The following is a 15982-nucleotide window of genomic DNA, read 5'->3' as shown; positions in this document are numbered from 1 at the left end:
AGGGCAACCTGGCTCGCATAATCTCCACCGGTGGCAGTGGCGGCACGACTGCGCCAGGAGTGTTACGAGGACTCCCAGCGCCCTGTATGCCATTAACCCACTGAAGCTATGGCTTCATACACTTAAGGCGGTGCTCAAGTGCACCCCCCAACTTTCTGCATATATGGCCACGAATCTTTGCATTTTTGGTTTGTTCAAGCTCAAAGCCGATAGCAATCGGATTTGTCATTTTGGTTGTGAAGCGAGATGCGGCGAGACTTTTCTCGAGTAATCGTAGCCAGACGCGACAGCTTCCACATTGTTACATATTTTTATATAGTGGGTTTAGTACGTATCTGGGTGCTTCCTTGACAGTTTGAAGTTGAGCCTGGCCGAGAGTGGCAGGCATTCTGTTCGAAGACCGCCGAACACGCTTGTTGCTAACGCCGTTGCAAAGTTATTCAGTTCTTTTCGGGTGGAGTCAGCCCAGTATTAAGTTCCTTTTGGGAGCACTTTTCACTGTTTTGCTCACTTCTGGACTGCCGTCATCGCTAAGTGAAAATATATTCTAGCATATTTACATATGGAACCTATGTAGAGCATGTGCTTCCTGGCAGTGGTTGTTTCAACCAAATAATATGCTTTTCATTGGTCTCTAAAAGCCATACACAACCGCACTTTTAGCACACAGCATGTGTGCTAAAAGGTTAGCTTTTCACTACTGCCACTACAAAAAGAGTCTGTTCTCCAGAGTGATTGAAAAAAAAAGAACTGCGCTTATTCTGTTAGAAATTATCCGAGTATTTTGACTGTAGTAATCGGGCAGCTGGCCCATAGCTCTTGCGTTTATTTTGTATGCGCACAATTAAGGAGGAGTTATATAAAATCTGTTCGCAGCCCTGCTGCGCGTTGAATCTGAAAAAGGTTTTGCCTTGTACGCGGAGCTTTATATTAAGCTAGATATATCTACCGTCTTTCAGCAGACCTTTTGTCACTTGACTGCCTGTGAAATTCACAACGTGCATGATGCCAAACGTTTCCGTATCCCTTCTTTGGTTAGGTCAGTAATTTGTTTGTTGGACTCATATATGTATCTGTAGATTTCTCTCGTTGGCCTCATATCAATGTAGTCTGGTGAACCAATCTTCGTTCTCTTTATTTGGCTTCGCCATGCCATTATTGATAGAGACTTCTTTCTATTTTACTGCGTAAGCCTGCCTAAATGTGTCTGCTAAAAAGCGGACTCTGTCCTTATTGCATTCTGGGTTCCACTAGCCGTTCTTGCTTCCAAATGCTTTTATTTAATTTGGTTAACAACTTAGTCAACAGTGTAGATTGCCTTTTACTTAAGAATTCACCTTAATAATTCGCTTCTGAGTCTACATCCCGTAATAGTTCAAGTTGTTTACATTTGAGGATCTTTAGTAAAGATCCTGTGTGTTATAGGAGCCCGGCATCCCGCCAAGCTCCCTTATCATCTACTTCTGCCGTGCACTATCGTATCACCTTGCCATGATAGCGATCATTTGCTCCTAGGTCCCTTCTTCCTCCTTGGATAAGGCAGAATAATTTTTACAGCTCAGTTCTTGGGCGCACACTCCTGGTTTGAAGGGTTTCCTGCGTGTCTTGTAAGCGAATGGGGAGGAGAGAGGCGAGGAGGTAATGAAGAGGAGCGCATGAGCGAGTGGAGGCGGTTAAATTTACGGCAACCAAGTCAAGTCAAGTCAACTTTATTCCAGACATGTAAAGAAAATCACATGGCTGAGGAGGAGGGAAAAAAAAGAAAAAGATGGCGTAGGAAAGTGTGGAAGTGGGCGCAGTGATCCCCTGCTCATGCGAGAACATGTGCTGCATTCCTCGCGTTCGTAAATCTACATCGCTCACTTCTATGAAAGTTTATCAACAGTATAAAGAATTATAAAGAATACAAAATTGATTGAGCAACTTCTTGGACCATAAGGGCACGTTCCCTGCCATTAAGGGACTAAAGGAAAACTGGCTGATATTCGCGGAATATAAAGGAAACCTCTCTGCACCCAATGCCTCCTGCAATTTCTTTGCCTCAACAACTCTGCAAATAGACCGATTTCACAAAGCCTACTGCGCATGCGCGCCTTTAGCGGAAGTAGCCAGCCGCCATCTTGGTTGTAGTCCTTCGTGTTGTCGTCTGCACGACAGCCCACATTACTTTGCGCCTTGATTGGCAATATACCCGGCCACAGTAGCTTTGCGCTGCTTTGTTTATTGCGTTGAGCTCTATAAAGGAAACAGAGACGCCAGGACGGAGTTTCGGGGGGTGCAATGCTAATCGCGGTAGGAGCAGCGCAGAGAGGATGGTCAGTTGCCGCATGAAAGGGAGTGACTGCGGTGGCGACGGTGCGCTTCTTACTCGAACCTTGTTTAGGAAAATGCTGCAGGTGACGATGAAAACGAGCTTGACCGCAACTTTCGTTAATTTTGTCAGCAGAACATTTCGACGCATAGCGATGCACGTGGTTGGACGTCTTCAGACAGTGCTTATATTTCTTGCCACCTCGTTTTGCTTTTTCTGTATTCGCTGAATTCGTCTAGGCATTCGCTATAGGCGTGTCACACAGCGTTTGTTGTCTTTATTTTTTCATCATAGCCCTTGTGCAAAACTGGCCACGCGATTGTTTTTTTTCTTTATTCACGTAAACACATAAATGTACTCACGACGTACTCGGCGGGTAACCAGCTGGAAAGGTGAGCGGTTCGAGCGAGCTATGCCATTTTTCTAAATGGAGTTGTGAGAAATGCTTGTGTTCAGTGCAAAATCAGAAAAGGAGAAGCCAATCGGGGAGGTTTGGAGTACGCCAAATTGGGGTTTAGGGGTTTTTAATTTCGTGACCAATAGTTTTATTTTGATTATTGCTACAATAATTACTTTTTGATTTAGGTTAATGTAACCTTCTGCCAGGGCGTCTCCCGTACGACTCACTCTCGCTATTTTCGCAGTACGTGTCTGAACACGTTGACTGATGGATAAGCACTGGATGGCCTTTTTTTTCGAAAACAGCGAGCAAAATGTGGTTGATATGCCGGCATAAATGGCATGTGGCTGAAACTAGAATACTATGTATGCTCAACGACTAGTGTGCAACAAAACGTTAGGAATTATTTCACATTTCCACGGCTTTATGGCCTCGCTTTCTCTTTCCGTGAAATAGAGAAAGCACTACCGCTAGTATGACAGCTCTGGATATCAGGAGTTAATACACGCATCAAACGCACATTGTGGACTCCTGAATATGGCGATAAAACTGAGCACACTTGTTCGTTTGCAAACTTACATTGTGCAGAAATCGTTTCAAAGATGGCTTGACGACGCAGCATGAAGGTAAATCCGATCGCCTTATTTCTAATAATTTAAGGGACTGCCTCAAAGCTGAGGGGAGCGTAAAAGGCATTTCATACAGTTTTGGAACTTTGAAATTTGTGATTTGCCAATGTCCACTGATCAACAGGAATAAGACGGCTAAATATGCTGAACAGCACTTAGCTGCCTCACGTGAACAGCTTCTACGCAATGCCTTGGGGACTTTTTCTCTTCTAAAAAAAGGAAAATCCGGGACTCTCTGCATCGCACAGTTGTCGGAGCTCATGACACCCCTCAGGCGAACACACCTGTCCCGCAAACCCAGCATTCATGCAAAGAACCATTGTGGCGACGCAAACAGGACTATACATGGCTGGCGGCTGGGGTACCACAACTCCCAGAGTGCGTCGAGGCGGCGGTGGTCTAGCGCAACTGCCGGTGAAATCGGTCTATTCTAAATTGAAAAAAATATCGCAAAATTGCAACAACCGGCACTTGCGCTGTAACTCTCCGTAGCTGCAAGCGTAACCGTCCAGAAGCTTTTTCTACTCCGTCTTCGCAGCGCTCTATCATACCTGAGGAAATTTAGACCTCACAATCCTTCTGCCAGAATAAAGGCCCCTCCTCAATAAGTGGCAGATTTAGTGTTGACGATGTAAAAAATAGCGCACAGGGAACACACGGGACGGAAAGTAAACGACGCGGACAAGCGCTTGTCCGCGTCGTTTACTTTCCGTCCCGTGTGTTCCCTGTGCGCTATTTTTTACATCATGAACGTTATCCAACTTGCCCAACTTTCAGCTTTGTTGGATTTAGTGTTGACGTTTCGAGAAGAGCTTGGCCAGTTCTTGGCGCTTAAAAAAGTACTCCGTACTTCCCTTTTAGAGTTTTTTTGGCCGACACAATACATTCGAAAGGACTGGTGCGTATAGAAGGTAAACTTCTGCGAAGCGGGTCTGCAAACGCAATGCAGTTACAAGGGTACTAGCCGTGTCATATTCACTTGTTTTGAGTGCATAGTCTCGTATATGCAGACTATGAGCAATAGCGGTGAATAGGATGCGTTGATGATCGAGTTGGTGCCCGCAGCTACCACGACGCTTCCTGCGATGACCGACGATGAATGGCACAGGTTCCCGCGTGTGCGTGAAAGAAATACACTAGCCATTATATGCGCTGTAACTAGGACCGATAATTTTGGCTGTTTTTAATTCAAAGCCGATAAGCGCTGATGTAACCCCTTTGGAAGTTTCATGAAGCTAAAAAACAGCGCGAAGAAGATACGAAACCTCACATGACGACAGAGACAAGCGCTTTCTTAATTCTTTTGCACTATTTTACTTAGCCTCGTGAAGCTTTCCTAGTGGCAGCGGGCACAGCACTTGCGCTGTATACCTGACCCATTCACTCTGCACATCGCAGGTTGTTTGGATTCCTGATAGCGAAGCATCACCGTATCACGGAACTATCCCACGGAACGCCGACTGTTTCTGCCCGTGGCCAGCGGTAGCTCTCAACCGTCCTGCGGCGCTGCCAGCCGGCAGCTGAAACGCCCATTGGCCCTTGCAGTGGGTGGCATCTTGGACTGCCGCTATATAACCGGAAAATCTACCGTCAACGCTTCTTGGCAGCAGTGGCAGCGGGCACAGCACTTGCGCTGTATACCTGACCCATTCACTCTGCACATCGCAGGTTTGTGACCTTATATTTACTCTGTCTGTTTTAGTGCACCTTCGCCACTGCTGCTGCTGCTGCTGCCTGATTGTGGTTCCCTGTTACTTTCTGTGCATAGCCTTTAGCAGCCTCCACGCACATCAAACTCTTGACAGTGTTGTGTGAAACTTTCTTACCTGCTGTAGACCTCTAATATTTCGAAGGCTGCTATTGCAGAGTTAAGGCTTGAATTCGAGGAAAACCTTAAACAGGAAATGGAAGATAATATAGCGGAGCTTAAAGCAACAGTGGAATTCCTCAGTGAAAAGTGCGAGGAAAGTAAAACATTGCTGGAGTCTACGCAAGCAGAAGACGAAAAACCGCGAGAAGAAAATGAATCCCTGAACGCAAAGCATGAGGCCTTCGAAACGAAACTGGAAACTGATGAGGACAGGCTGACTCAGTGTGAGCAATACTCCCGAAATTGCAACTTAGAGATCAAAGGTGTCCCTGTGCGACAAAGGGAAAATCTTGCAGACATTCTTTGCAAGATTGGCGAAAAGGCCGGAGAGCCAATCGATGCATCAGACATCGAAATTGTGCACCGTGTGCCAGTTGCCAAAAAGTCTAGCCATGAAAACATTGTTGTCCAGTTTGTACACCGCAAGAAACGTGACGCAGTCTTGGAAAAGGCTTGTAAAGCTAACATTGTGGGAACTGACCTTGGTCTAGACACTTCTGACACCGTCTATGTCAATGAGCATCTGTGTCCTCAGCTGAAAAGGCTCCTCGGAAGCGCGGTGGCGCGAAAACGCGAGGTTGGGTGGAAATTTGTTTGGGTTAGAAATGGCCGCATTTTTGTACGAAAAGCTGAAAACTCGCCATTGCTTAAAATTTTTCGTATGTCTGACCTGTCCAAGATCATTTAAACAACTTCCGGGTGCCACAAAGCGATTTCAGAGTTCAGTCTTATCAGTCATGGAAACATTTCTTTCTTGTTACCCTTGTTATCATGGTCTCATGACGGGAAGGCCACTTCTTGTCCGAAGAGCAGATACAGTTATCACTCCCAAAGTTACATGCGCAAGCTTGTCCGCCAACGTCACTCTTTTGATTCATGAATACCATTCAGCCCATCCTAATCATTCAGGCTTTCACTCAATAGAAGCCATTTTTGGCAACCTGAATACGCCCCCCAAAATTGATCACAGGATGAAAAGTGTTCGTGTGCCCGATATTTCTACCACCGTATATCAGTTCTTTCTCGCGGCAACAAAACGTGCATTATTCCTAAGCCCGCCATGATTGAACCACATGACGTTGTTTTTCCCCAGGTAGGGGGGAACTTTGGTTTTTTCCATTGTAATGTACAATCAGCAAGGAATAAGCACGATGACATATCGCAATTTCTTAATGAATTCTTTTTTAAATTTCAGGTTGTAATGTTAACTGAAACTTGGTTTACAACTGAATATGATGTCTTGACCCTACCTGGGTACACTACCTATTATTTAAATAGGCAAAGCAAACGCGGTGGAGGAGTACTACAACTAGTGGAAGCCGGCTTGCCCGCAAGCTTACTATCAGATTTTTCAATCTCAAATGAAAATTATGAGGCACTTTCTGTCGTTTGTGGCTGCAATATGTTTACAGTTATATACCACCCACCTTCTGGAAATCTAGATGCCTTTTACCAGTTCCTGGAAAACATGTTCTCTTTTGTCAATAGCAGTCAATTAAAACTAGTTATAGGTGGTGACCTAAATATTAATCTCCTTAAACATAGTACGGCATCACAGGATTTCACATTACTCCTTGAGTCACACGACTTCAAGAACGTCATTACAGAGCCAACACGCATCACAGTAGAATCAGAATCACTAGTAGATATGTTCATCACCCAACGTTACATAGACGATATAAAGGCTGGTGTTATTGCGACTAGTATAAGCGACCACTTGCCAATATATATGTTTTGGAATGCTAATACTCAGAATAAAAGAAAAGCTATTCTAGAAACGGTCACAGTTGAGGACATATCTCCTAATGCGCTTGATAATTTTCGGACTCAAATTTCCTTAACAAACTGGGACGCCGTGTTCGAATCTCGCCAAGCAAATGAGGCATATGATATTTTCCTCGATATTTTCAAACGCGTTTACAGGGATTGCTTCAAAATTAAAAAGGTTAAAAAACCTAAAAAAGTACGGAAGCCTTGGATTACGGCCAAATGCTTTGCTATGATCCGTAAGAAGACGTCCATGTATGCGCAATTCATAAAAAATAGGAACCCAGCAGACCTCGCTAATTTTAAAAAGTACAGAAATTTCGTGACGCGCTTTCTTCGGAATGCAAAACAGGCTTATTTTAACATCTTACTTGGCAGGGCAAATAATCGCACCGATGAGCTATGGCGCGCTCTAAATACCATCATGAACCGCAATAAATATTCATATTCAAGTAACACAAAACGGAAAAACTCTCGAGGGCCTTCAACTCGCAGACGCATTTAACTCCTATTTTGTTAACTTAGTAAAAAGTGGTCATGATGAACGTGTGACGAGCTACTTGCGTAATCGTAACGAACATACCGCTTTTTTTTATCCAAAATCTGAGAATGAAATACGTTCGCTCTTTACATCACTAAGCAATAGCAACACAAGAGATATTGATGGTCTTAGAATTACACCGATAAAGTTTGTCTTAGACTACATTTTGCCTGTGCTCAATCACATATACAACTTATGTTTGTCATCAGGTGTATTTCCCGATAGCATGAAACGTGCTAAAGTGACTGTTATTTATAAATCAGGCGATAAAAACGCATTTTCAAACTATCGCCCCATATCTGTCCTTCCCGTTCTCTCAAAACCGCCTGAGAAGTTAGTATTGCTGAGGCTGGACTCATTCTGCAATCAGCATTCATTAATTTCCGCTTTCCAGTTTGGCTTCCGAAAAGGTATGTCCACAGAGTTAGCCTTACTAACACAAAAAGAAATCATCCTTAATTCATTTTTGGATAAGAAATTAATAATGGGCATTTTCGTAGATTTCACAAAAGCATTCGACAGTTTAAATCGCCAAACGCTGAGAGCAAAATTAGAATTTTATGGGTTTCGAGGCATTGCCTTGGAATTTCTCAAATCATATCTTTCAAACCGAAAACAATGCGTTGCTATAAATAACAATTTTTCTTCTCTGAGGAACTTGAATGCAGGCGTTCCTCAGGGCAGCATATTGGGGCCACAGCTTTTTAACTTGTATATAAATGATATAGGGAATATAGCCGAGGAATCACAACTTATTGTTTATGCCGATGACAAGTATTTTTGTTCAGTCAGATAATCCCAGTTATTTGTGCAATAACGTAAATTTGACACTACAAAACCTATACGAATGGAGCAATAGAAATTCCCTGCAGATCAACAGTGCAAAAACCAAAGCTGTCCTGTTTACACCCTATCAAAAGCCAATTATCTACAACTTTAACATTCATATCGGCAATAATCCTATTGAAGTGGTTTCAGAAGCAAAGACACTTGGTGTGACATTTCATCAGCACTTATCATGGAACTCACACGTGCAGCATATATTAACCAATCTTGCCAAAATATCAGCAGTACTCTGGAGGCTTCGTTACATTTTACCACTGAAATTTAAGCTATTAATATATAACGCGTTGTTCTATGCTCAACTAAATTACTGCGGACTTGTATGGGGCACAACATCAAAAGAAAACATAAATAAGATTTTTTCTCTGCAGAAGAAAGCCCTTCGTCACGTAGTCAACATTCTAAGTGAAAGCCCATTACATAATACCTATTATGAATACAATGTTATACCCTTTTCAAAATTGTATGACTCTAACCTGTCGATGAGATATAAACATAGCTTAAAAACTAATAACAATGCATTTTTGTCTTTATGTAGTTTAAAAAGCCTTCCTGACAGGGGGTATGTATTTCGGAATAAGGGAACATGGCACGTACCATTCACCAGGCTAACACACGGGCTAGATAGCGTCGAAAATCGCCTTCCGAGATTATTGAACAATTTATTAATGATGGAAATCGACCTGCAAACAGCCACTAAATGTAATATAAAACTTCATTTCATCAACCAGTTTCATGGCGTTTAACAGTGTCAACCATCTTCATAACCAAAAACAGAGCTTTTGTAACACGTCATTTCATCCCAGAGTACTGTAGTTGTGTCCATTTGTCTTTACTATTTCTTTTCCCTTATATTCAGGCGAGTTTGTTTATTAACATTGTCATTTTTCAGGTCTGCTATCACGTGAGCGTTTGTTGCATTTTGTTGTATTTTTTATATTGTAAAAGGCTGCATTTGTAACATTATTCATTTCCTGCTCGAAAATCGCATGTGCTGTAAATTGTTCTCTTTTAAACATTTAACATTTCATGCATAACTGCTGCACAAACTGCCATGTAAAGCGGCTGGGGACCCAGTCAAGCTTGCCTCAGAGCAGCTTTTTCTCCCCACTCCCTGCATTTTTATTTGTACTAAAAATGCAAAATAAAGATTGATTGATTGATTGATTGATTGATTGATTGATTGATAATTAAGTCTATTTGAAACAAATGCTATCTTTTGTGCAGTTCTTTCGGCAAAAAAAAGTGTTGTACTCCCGCCACAGAGAAATCTGTTCTCGGGGCAAATAAGTACAACAGGAGCTATTCGCCCAACGACTAGCGCGATGCGAACAGAAAACTGAAAGGCAACCAACCACTTTATTTCTTTATGGAATGCGGACACGAACATTGTTTCCTTATTCACAATCACAATCATTACGAGAAAGACCACTCTATGTACATATAATAACTGCAGTAGTTCAACTCAGCCGAACCGATCTGCACGTAACGAAAGCTACATAAGCATGACTAAACATGGTTTATCTTTGGTACACCTTTTATTGTTTCTTAATTCCCCCAACACTTCACAGCCGCGTATTCGTCTTCATTGATTGGCTTGATGGACACCAAAGCTGATCAGCCGCCGCGGTGGCTCAGTGGCTATGGTGCTCGGCTGCTGGCCCGAAAGACACGGGTTCGATACCGGCCGCGGCGGTTGAATTTCTTTGGAGGAGAAATTCTAGAGGCCCCTGTACTGTGCAATGATGTCAGTGCACGTTAAAGAACCCCAGGTGGTCGAAATTTCCGGAGCCCTCCACTACGGCGTCTCTCATAGCCTTAGTCGCTTTGGGACGTTAAACCCCATAAACCAAACCATAGACCAACAAAAGCTGATCGAAGGTCAGGCCCATACCAAGGACTAAGATCTTGACGCCGTTACAAGAACCTGGCCAAGGGAACGTGAATGGTGGCACGCGCAGAAGGATTCTTAAGCGCGCTCTCCTTCCTCCATAGCGGTCAATTAAGTCAAGTGAACAGCTATGGTTATACCCCATACCTGAAGTCACAACTGTGAACTGAATCACGTCACACAGCGTGATTACCGCGCGGTTTTCTTACCACATCTGCCGACAAATTGCAAGGTCAAAATTCAATGCTAAAGTGTAAGCTCTAAGTTGAAGTTCAGAGTTCAAGATGAAATATGCAAGGTCAAGGTCAAAGTTGAAGCCCAAAGTTCAAGATCAAAGGTGGCCTGCTAAGTGGACCACACATGGTTAGTATCATGTGCATACCACTACTACAGCCGTGACTTATCTCAAGGTCGTTTCAAGGTCATTCTAAAGCTCACGGCGAAATGCGTCCCAGCTGTAGTAGTGTAGCTTTCGCTACAAAACCCTGCTTTAACCAAAGCGTGCGAGCCACCATGCGTGGAATAGCGTTGGTGTGTCTGACTAGCAACACGATGGCCATGCATACGAACCCTGTATTGCCTACATAGGGGCGCTTTCTAGGAATACAGCGATCGGTCTTAAGGTTAGTCGCCATCTGTTCCGTGTATATGTGGGGGTGAGGAGCAACACCCCGGCCGAGGGCCTGTGCGCTTGGCGCACCGCGCCAAGCGCAAGGTCCGGTGCTGTGCACCGCTGGTGTCGCTGGCGCCATCCATGGGAACCTCCTGTAAAAATCGCCTGTTCGACGAACCCGGAATTTTCCGTCACACTGATGGCATGCGACACCGGACTGTCCGTGACGCAGGGCCCTTAGCTTTGGCATTATATGCAGAAAGCGGCTTTCTCTGTAGCCTGCAGATCGGAAGCATGCTCAGCGCACTGGAAACGATGTCGGTTCGCACTTCCGTGCATGACATAAAGCACCGGAAGCTTGTGCGGGGAGGATGTTTCCAACGTGCAAGGTTGCGTTTGCACAGCCTTACTACATTTTACGATTTATTGAGATTTATTGAGGTTGATATTTGTTGTACAAGCAGTAGAACGTATTGCGAGTTTCACATTCGAAGATTTTTGGGTTTTCAGCATGCGGCTGCTTTGCACTTTAGCCAAAGCTCTTACCAGTACTTGAGTTCCCAGGGCCTAGATTTTTGGGCCTTAATCATAAATAACTTCCTGCACTATTCTTCACTCCATAGCGAGCGATTTTCGTAGTTTCCACGAGGTTTGTTGTTTTTTTTTTGCCTCGACTATTTTTAGGTGGCTGCCTAGCGTTTTCTATCCTAATTTCCGTCATTTTATTTATTTGTACAAGTCCCTGCAGCACCTCAAGGTCATCATTGCGGGGGGGGGGGGGAGGGACTGGTTGAAAATCAACATGTGACAAAAGCTTAAACCAGCTATGCACAGGTGGTAAAAGCAAAAAAGTAACAAAATACGTAACAACGATCAGTCATCTCGACAGCAAACGGTCTTCAGGGCACCCCGGTACAAAGTTCACAACACAGAAATGGAGAGGGCACACTATCGCATGAAGCGCAATGCTATCCAAAAGACATGAAGTGAATGGGATGATATTAATCTACGGCAGACTTCGTGACAATTAAGACAGAAACTAGGAACACGTTTTACCTTCACCAATGCTCTTGGGAAGCCCATGCCAGTGTGCGGAAGCACGCGGAAAGAATGAAATGCGGTAGACGTCAGTAGGACACCGCATTTCAAAAACTTTCAGCTCGTGATCACACCGTTTAGAGATGAAGTGTTGAGGGAAAATGTGCAAGTTATTATTTGTTCCTTTGAGATCAGAGTAAATTCGGGAAAAATGTCCTAATTGCGCAGTTAATCGGCTGCGTGGTACTGTTTTTTAACCATGGTTCTCTTTAACCTATTTAATAACGCTAGGGAAGTTATAATTACCGGGAACAAATCTTGCAGCGCTGTTTTGGATGCGTTCAAGCTTTTTCATAAGATTAGAGCTTTGAGGGTCGCATACCACGCAAGCGTATTCGAGTACCGGATGAGCATTCTTTATGTAAACCAGTTTTTTAACGTTCTCGGGGGCTTAAAAAAATTACGTCTGACGAGGTTTAGCATAGGAGATATCTTTAGAGTTAAGTATTTAATATGTCTGTTCCATGTGAAATTTTCTGAAAAATAGACCCCGAGATATTTGTAATGGACCTTTTCAAGAAGTAGTCTGTACAATTTATAGACTGATCTCACAGGAAAGCGTTTACGGGTGAATGACAAAAGCTGACATTTAGCACAAAAGCTGACTGTTCAAAGACATGCACCATTTAGTGCACCAAGCCGGAATTTTGTTCCGATCATTATGCAAACTGCTAACATCACAATCATTTGCTACATTCCTGTATATGGCACAACCATCAGCATAAAACCTCACTTTGAATTCCAGATTGTGGACAATGTCATTTATGAAGAGTAAAAATAACAAAGGCACCAAAACGGAACCTTTGGGCACTCGAGTGGTTAGGGTGACATGTGTTTAGTTCCGCTTATTAAAACATGCTGTGTTAGCCTAGACAAGTATTATCTAATCCAACCTGCTGAAGGATGGTGAAATTAATCTGTGGATGGTGAGAGTCAGTCTCTCCACAATCCTTCCGCAGATAATCCACCGTAAATTTCTCTCCATTGCTCTCTTTTTTACAGTGTTCTTGCGTGCCAGGAATGTGCGTCGAGTGAATGGTCGAAAGCAGGATTAGCTTTATAGGGCCTTTGCCATCGAAGCTTGGAAGGGTCCTGGTGGCGAAGCACTTCCGAGCCGTGCGTCACATCTGGCACCAAGAAACTCTATGAAGTAAAACACTGACTATGGAGTCTCAAGAATATTGTGTTTGGTACGCATTCAATAGCGGTCAACAAGTCTTAGCTCATCTCTTTGTTAAAAGGAGAAGAATGCAGTCATGGGAAGACCGATGGCACACGGACGTACGCTGGTTTAGCGGCGGAAAAGAGCTGAAGAGATTTTTTGACCTCCGGAAGAGAATAGACAGCTTATTGAAAGAGAAAGACAACACAGTTACAGAGGCTTCAACTTCGAAGCTACTTCGTTCCCTTACATTTCTCATAGACATATCTGATCACGAATGCTATCACCTGAACACAAAACTTCATTATATCATAAAGAAGTTAGTGTGTAGATTGATTAACCTCGAAACAAATTACAACTCTTGAAGCGCGACATTAGAGCGAATAGGCAGAACCACTTTTCAGCTTTCAAGTGACGAAGCACGTTTGCCAAGACTCTTGCGATTTGGTACGCAGTTTGCAGAAAGAATTTGAAATTCGGATTCAAGAGATGCCAAATTTTCTCTACCCTTCGTTGTGCGAGTGAACAATGTTCAAACCATAGTTCTGACAAGCACGACATGACGACAAAACGTTTAAGATGTAGGTGTCCTGAAATTTGTCTATTTTTTTGGATAAGACAATTTTTAAAGCTCTGCTGCAGCAACCGCTACAAATCATTGCTTTGTTCGGGAGAACATATTTGCGCGAACATCTACTCCTTTTAATGGAAGTGAATGAGTCCAATCTGTGTTCAACGATGACAAACAACCAGCTCACAGCCATTATGCTCATCTTCTCAAAACGTAACCTACCGCCTGATACTGAGTTCCTTGTCGCTGCTAAGCTTTGTCGAACCTGGAGCCCTCGCAGGTTTCGAAACGAAGGTCATTTCCTGCGATTAAAATATACAACCACTTCTTCATCCTATCAATGGTCTTTGTTGTTGATTTTATTTATTACAGTGAAAAATTACAGGGTACGCTTCATATCCACCTTAAGAATATGACGAGACAATTTTGATGGGTTAAGGCCCGCATATGCTAAATTGATCATTCTCGACTTTACATTCATATATCCATCGGAGTCCTCGTGCCACTCCTGGTGCAGTGGAGTACGGTTAAGTGATTTGCCTGCGATGGCAGGCGCTGGTTTCGGCGGGACTTGTGCGGTGGGGTTGCTCCTCCCGCGCAACCTCTGACGACCGATCACTGCACTTGACTGGCACCTGCCACGGTGGTCGGTAAACTCACAATCCAGTGGGCGTGTTGTGATGAGTGCAAAAGGTCACGTGACCTAGGCTGCTACTCAGGGGATCTTTCGCTCACAGTGGCGTCACCGACTGCGACGACGACGATGCCTGATTTTCTACACAGCGAGAGCTTTACCGCTTTCTTGTTAAATGCTTAATCTTGCGACAAGATTCCCCATCCTCCTTCACCACCTCCCCCAACTTTATTGTCCGGCTCCACACCCACGGGAGACGAAATTTGCTGAAAATAGTCGCACAGCAGTAGGAGTGTGAGCCCGCAGCTTTGAGTTTAAGCTCTATTTCCGTCAGCAGTCCTGGACGCTCATATCAGCGCCCACTGGAACGTTCTACAGGAATAGTAGAGCGCTAGCTGCAAATCCAGCGTGATGAAGCAAGCCGTGAAGTGTTCGCATTTGATTTTTGTTCCACTGCCACCTGATTTTCGAGAGGCTCGAATACCAGTAGTTCAAGTGTGGGGGTTCCTAAGGCACTCCGTGGTAGAGTTGGTTCACACCGCCCGCATATAGTTTTGAGCGTCGCTGCTGTCATAGCAGTGGATGTCCGTACAGACATTGCCGCAATCCTTTGGTTTGCGCGTCCACCTCGTGTCCCTATCCGCAATTTAGTTCTACGGCAGGTCGGGGCTATTGTAAGCGGATTTAAACCTCTCACAGCACAGGGTCAAAGTGTCTTCCATACGAACGCGAAGTTGCGCCTGACCTCTTTTGGTGCTGGTTTTCATGTGTGGTTGGTTAACTTTATCGGTGCGATTTCACTACCGAAATCAAAATATGAATTTACGGCATCAGATTTGTGAAGCTCACTAGAGATATCATCGCGATTGTGGCTACAGCGCACAATCGCGCTGTAGCCACAGTAGAGCCGACGTCGCAAAACTACCCGAGTTTGAAGCCGAGCCTGCAGTCAGAATTTTGCGAGCCATTCCAAAATGGCCAAACAGAGCGCGATCGTGGGTCTGTTGGGGCATCTTGAAATAAGGATTCAATGACGCGAACAAAATAAAAGAGGCGTTAGACGCGAACGGGCGCCCGTCCGTGTCTAACGTATTTTTTTTCTGTACCCGTCTTTGCATCCGCTGGTGCCGCTTTTTTTCCTAAATGGTTTGTCCGAGCGGTATGCAGGAGATTTGTTTTTATTGCATCTCACAGCCCCAGGGAAATTCGATCAAAGAAGAGTGCAAACGGAGCATCACTGTTTCCCGGCTCACCATACTGCTCAGGCACCGTCCCTGCGTCTTGCAATGTGGGCTCTAATGCATGTAGTGTACTTGGAAGCAAATAAATCTTCGTCGTCGTAATGCGTGATTTTTAGAGCGAAAGCTCTACTTCTCCCGTTCAAAGCTGAAGGTCATGTGGCTATGAAATGTGACCTTAAAACAGCTGGGCGCGTTCAGCTGAAGGCGCTCGCCGCCTCGCTGCTATCGAATCCCGTGACCCCTCGCCACAGTTGCGTGTGCGGAGCTGGTGGCACTTGCAGCAACGGGACATCACTCACAACTATCGGAAATCGAATGACGCGCAGTTCGCTATATAAAAATGTGTGACCTATGCCGTCGTCATCAAGCGGAATCTAATGATCTTTACGACATGAAAAGTCGTCAGGTCGG

Source organism: Amblyomma mixtum, chromosome 10 (genome assembly GCF_055824585.1).
Source record: "Amblyomma mixtum isolate Tamu chromosome 10, ASM5582458v1, whole genome shotgun sequence".
NCBI lineage: Eukaryota > Metazoa > Arthropoda > Arachnida > Ixodida > Ixodidae > Amblyomma > Amblyomma mixtum.
This window is presented reverse-complemented; position numbering follows the sequence as displayed.